Here is a 5,843-nt window from a genome sequence, read left to right as displayed (position 1 = left end):
TAATTTCTAAATGAAGCATGTTGAGGAGGATGTTTAAAGGCTTCATTCCTTTTAGGCATGCTTGCCTTTTGGGCTTGCGGTTGCCTAATAGGAGTTTTAGTATTTTTAAATTTTCCTTTTTCAAAACCTAAACCTTCCTTATTATGAACATGCTTTTGGTTTTTCAACATTTTATCTAAGTTCTTTGAAGATTCATTGAACTTAGCTAAAGTGTTCTTAAGATTTGTAATTTCATTTTCATGCATTTTACAAGATTTGTATGGATCACTACTTGTGCTACACTTATCTTTTCCAAGATTGATATTCTCGTTTTTCAACATCTCATTTTGTTTTAAAAGATCCATATTCTTTTTCTTTAGGAGAGAATAATCTTGGGTAAGTTTTGTGTACACCTCAAGTAAGGCATCATATTCATCTTGTAAATTAAAAGAAGTGGAGTTGTCATCACTAACCTTTTCTTCGCTTGCCATTAAGCAAAGATTTGCAACCTCGTCGTCATCGAAGTCGGATTCATCCTCGTTCTCCCATGATATGTATGCTTTCTCCTTCTTCTTAAATTTCTTGTTTTTGTCCTCCTTTTGAAGTTTTGGACAATTGGGTTTAATGTGTCCAACTTCTCCACACTCATAGCATTTTGGTACCTTTGTTTTGCTCTTGAAGTTTTTCTTCATTGCAAACTTATTGAATCTTTTTAATAAGAGTGCAAATTCTTCATCTCCTTCTTCTTCATTATCATCACTCTCTTCTTGTAGTGATGTTGTTTTAAGGGCGAGACTTTTCTTCTTGCTTTCTTCACCTTTTTGTCTATTTAGCATAGTCATTTCATAGGTGAGAAGATTACCTCGTAGTTGATCAAATGTAAGTTGATCATAGAGCCTTCCTTCCACAATGGCGTTCACTTTGGAGTTCCATTTTGGTGTAAGGCTTGTAAGCACCTTGGTCACAATTTGTTTATCATTGTATTTTGTGCCAAGCATGCTTAGGTTGTTGAAGATCTTGGAGAGTCTTTCAAGAGCTTCTTCAATGTTCTCTTCATCTTTCATTTTAAAATTTTCCCATTCATGAACCAACATAAATACCTTTGATTCTTTAACGTGGTCGGTTCCTTCGTAAGTGATTTGGAGTTTATCCCAAATCTCTTTAGCGGTTTCACATGTAGAGATCTTCATATAATCATGCTCGTTAAGTGCACAATGAATGAAGTTGATGGCTTTATCATTCATTGCCACTTTCTTCCAATCATCGTCACTATATTCATCTTCTCCTTTCAGTACTTGCTTTGAGACGGAGACTTCTCCTTCTTTAGCGCTTGTTGTCTTTGTTGGAATGTGATTTCCATTCTCAATCACTTTCCAAATTCTCACATCTTGAGAACGGATCCAAATTCTCATCTTATTTTTCCAATAAGAGTAATTTGTTCCGCTAAAAAGAGGAGGTCTAGCGGTTGAGTTACCTTCACTAGTGTTGTTGTTGTTAAAGCTTGTGCTTGCCATGATCTTTTCCCTTAAACGATTAAGTCTTTCAAAGGGTTAAGCTCTGATGCCACTTGTAGAACCTATGCACAATTACTCAAGAGGGGGGGTGAATTGAGTATTGCAACAACAATGAATCTTTTTGCAAAAGTTAAAGACAATATACAAAAGTGTTATTGTACTAGTATTTTTCCAAGAGCTTAACTCAATTGCTAAGCATTTATAAGGAGCTTTTACTTTCCAATAGACACCAACTCAAATAAATTGATCAAGCTTTTCACCAATCGGACTTAAGCTATTCCTTAAGTACTTACGAAGCTACTTTTCGATCACAATTTATTTGCTCAAAGGTAAAAGACAATAATATTGAAGAGATGAGTTTGGAGAGATGCAAACGCTATTTAGAGTGGTTCGGCACAATCCTTGTCCTACGTCCACTTTCTTTCTCAATCGCTATTGAGAAGTTCCACTATTGCCAAGCTTCAAGGTGCTCGCGCAAAACCTTTTACAATCCGAGTCCTTAGTTTCTAACACCTCACGGTATATGATCACCACTCGTATACTAACCCACTCCACTTAAAGATACCTTCTCTAAGATTTGCCTTGAGTACTTAGTATACTTCTTTGGTATCCTCACCGACTATAGTGTTTATAACTCTTGACTCAACCTTGGAGATCACACTCCAATTTACAAAGTGTACAAGAAAACAATTCTCAAAGAATTGTTGAGACGAAATGAGTACTCTCTAGAAGAGTGTATGATTACAAGTTTAGCACTATTGAACCAATTGATATTGCTCTCTCAAATTGTGTATTATAACACCTTAAAAAAAATGTGTAGAATGAAAGAATATGAACAAGATAGTTTGCAAATACTCAAGTATTTGAAATAAGGCTTCAATCCATCTATTTATATACTCCCCAAACCTTAGAAACGTTGGGTAGTTAATGGGATGGAGCCTTTTTGTCAAAACTAGCCGTTTTTTATGTTTTTGAATCATTTGCATCGATGCATAACACTTTGCATCGATGCAAATGTGTCTTTGAAGCTGAAATTTGAATTTTCAGCTAGGTTGCATCGATGCAAACATCTTTGCATCGATGCAACAAGTCGTCGCATGCTTTGCATCGATGCAAGATGAGTGTGCATCGATGCAAACCTTAAAGAATGGCTTAAAATCACTTCAAAATACTTAGGATTGATTTCAAACTTGTTGGAGTCAATTCCTATGCTTTTGTACCTTTGAAAACAAGTTTTTAAACCATTTGGCTAGCATCGAATTGCAAGATGTGCATCAAAACATTTTGTGAGTGTGTGTTGAGAGATTTAGCAATTGGTTCTTAACAAGAAGTTACCTAAGTCCTAAGACACTATACTTGTCTTCAAATGTTGTGGACTTGAGTTTCTTGTTGTTGTTGTGTTGCTTTCAACTCTTCATTCCTCAACGTTGAATGTTGGTTGATCTTTCAACATGCTTGTTCATTCAAGTTGTTTGTTGGTTTGTCTTTCATGTCGTTTGTTGGTTTGTCATTCATCAAAACCTACGAATACAAACTTCGCATACAAGCAACATGATTTACAGGTTGGACTCTCAACCTAAAGACAGCCTGAACTCTTGGGATAAGCTAGTCACGGCTTTCTTAGCCAAGTTCTTTCCTCCTCAAAAGCTGAGCAAGCTTAGAGTGGATTTTCAAACCTTCAAACAAAAAGATGGTGAATCCCTCTATGAAGCTTGGGAAAGATACAAACAGTTGACCAAAAAGTGTCCTTCTGACATGCTTTCAGAATGGACCATCCTGGATATATTCTATGATGGTTTATCTGAGCTATCAAAGATGTCATTGGATACTTCTGCAGGTGGATCCATTCACCTAAAGAAAACACCTGCAGAAGCTCAAGAACTCATTGACATGGTTGCTAATAACCAGTTCATGTACACTTCTGAGAGGAATCCTGTGAGTAATGGGACGCCTATAAAGAAGGGAGTTCTTGAAGTTGATATTCTGAATGCCATATTGGCTCAGAACAAAATATTGACTCAGCAAGTCAATATGATTTCTCAGAGTCTGAATGGAATGCAAGCTGCATCCAACAGTACTCAAGAGGCTTCTTATGCAGAAGAAGCTTATGATCCTGAAAACCCTGCAATAGCAGAGGTGAATTACTTAGGTGAACCTTATGGAAACACCTATAATCCATCATGGAGAAATCATACAAATCTCTCATGGAAGGATCAAGGCCTCAACAAGGCTTTAATAATGGTGGAAGAAACAGGTTTAACAATAATAAACCTTTTCCATCATCCACTCAGCAACAGACAGAGAACTCTGAACAAAATACTTCTAATTTAGCAAACTTAGTTTCTGATCTATCCAAGGCCACTGTAAGTTTCATGAATGAAACAAGGTCTTCCATTAGAAATTTGGAAGCACAAGTGGGCCAGCTGAGTAAAAGGATCACTGAAATCCCTCCTAGTACTCTCCCAAGCAATACAGAAGAGAATCCAAAAGGAGAGTGCAAGGCCATTGACATAAGCACCATGGCCGAACCTGTAAGGGAAGGAGAGGACGTGAATCCCAAGGGGGCACTACAAGAAAAATACCCATTCAGCCACACTTTTTTTAAGCTACATTTGAAAAGCGTAGCCTATTCTAGGAATAGGCTACGCTTTTCTCCGTGTTTCCTTTTTGTAGGAGAATAGAAAACACATTTGTGGCATCACTTGAAAAGTGTAGCCTTAGGTATTATAAATATCACTTATAAAACGTAGCCTTATCTTAAAAGCTATGGGTTCACTTTTTACACCAAAGAATACACTTTTAAAGAGTAACCTATTTGTCAGATTTCAGATACACTTTAAAAGTGTTGCCTAATTTATCTTAAGTCAAATGTCCAACACTTAGTAAATTTTTTTTCAATTTTCAGCAAATGATCCACATACAAACACTTAGCCAAATAAAATGAAAACATAAAACCTCACCTTAGTTTTTCCCTTCTTCACGCCACCCCCAACCCAGAGAAGACTCTGTGCCATCATCATTCATCACCCCCAAATCAGAGAAGACTCTGCGCCATCACCACTCCCTGTAACATCTCTAATTTCTAACCCTAAATTCCAAAATCCCCAAATTAACTCAGAAAACTCTAATTCCCAAAATTCCTAACCCTAACAGTCGCAACCTCACCCTCTTTCAACGTAACAAACAAAAGCAGCCACTGTAGAGAGAAGATGGATCGGGAGAAGAGAGGAGAGGAAAGGCCTGCCCAGCCATCACCACCGCAGCGCCGCTGCAGCTATTGCCTCCTTCAGAGCTGCGAAAAGTCGTCCTCCCTGCCGTCGAATGCCGCCGTCGTGTCGCACATGAGAGAGAGAGAGAGAGAGAGACAGATTCGAGAGGAGCTACCCATGATCGCTGCCGTCGAAGCCAGGCTCGTCGCCGTCACCACCAACGAAGCTGCGAGGAGCCGCTGTCGTGCTCGTGTCGCTGTGCGCCGTCGAGCTTCCCTCACCCTGAGCCGTCGATCTGTCGCCACCGCTATAAGGGCTTGTCGCTGGAGCCACGACTGTCCCTGAGCTTCTGTCGCCGCTGCCGTTCAAGCCGCTGCTGCCGTCGATTTGGAGTTGCTGCGATTGGAGCCACTAGCGGGGGTGAGTTGCTACTGCCCTATTGCCGTCGTAATCATATTCAACGTCCACTGCCCTGAGCTGATTCTGCCCTTGAGTTCGTTGTGTTCGGATTCCTTGTGCTACTGTAACTGTCATTACTGCTGCGGAAACCAACGTTTCTGTTTGGCTGTTGCTGAAGGTCTTCCACCATCACTGGAGCTGCCCAGAATCATCGTTGAAGCTGCCAAGATATATGGTTGATTTCTAATTATGCCAAGACATCATCACTAATTATTGTCTCATGTATACAATCCCTTATTTCTTGAACTTTCTAATCTGTTGTCATCCTTAGATTCCACTGAAGGCCACCCCACATCAAGTAACATACTTTGCAGCGAAGAATCTATATCCACTTATTGTCTCAGTTCCTGTAAGATAGATGTATTCTTTTCTTTTTTTATTTCTTTATTTATTAGGCCTTAAATATGATTATGAGTATTCCTTGTGGTTGAATTTTTTTTATGATTGATGCATTAAAAGAAAAAAAACCACAGTATATTTATTGTTATTTCCAACATTTGTGTTAAGAATCAAACATTCAGACCATATTAACTAGTCCTGCTCAGGTTCATTTTCACTAGATTGTGTCCTGTTTAGTAAGTTGTGTTGTAGCTTGTTCAGTTCATATATTATAAAATATTAATCAATTTGCTAATTTTTTCAGAAAGTAATCAAAACTGTTTATTGATATAAAACCAGGTTC

The 5,843-nt window shown here is 38.5% G+C and overlaps 1 non-coding gene across 1 annotated transcript; it reads right to left on the bottom strand.

Moving 5' to 3' along the window:
• Window positions 1-3,146: 3,146 nt before the first annotated feature.
• Window positions 3,147-3,254, bottom strand: LOC112724231 (small nucleolar RNA R71). Its single transcript, XR_003163405.1, has one exon. It is a non-coding gene; the product is annotated as a small nucleolar RNA R71 (small nucleolar RNA).
• Window positions 3,255-5,843: the final 2,589 nt, after the last annotated feature.

The sequence above is a fragment of the Arachis hypogaea genome, chromosome 11, assembly GCF_003086295.3.
Source record: "Arachis hypogaea cultivar Tifrunner chromosome 11, arahy.Tifrunner.gnm2.J5K5, whole genome shotgun sequence".
Lineage (NCBI taxonomy): Eukaryota > Viridiplantae > Streptophyta > Magnoliopsida > Fabales > Fabaceae > Arachis > Arachis hypogaea.
This window is presented reverse-complemented; position numbering and strand designations above follow the sequence as displayed.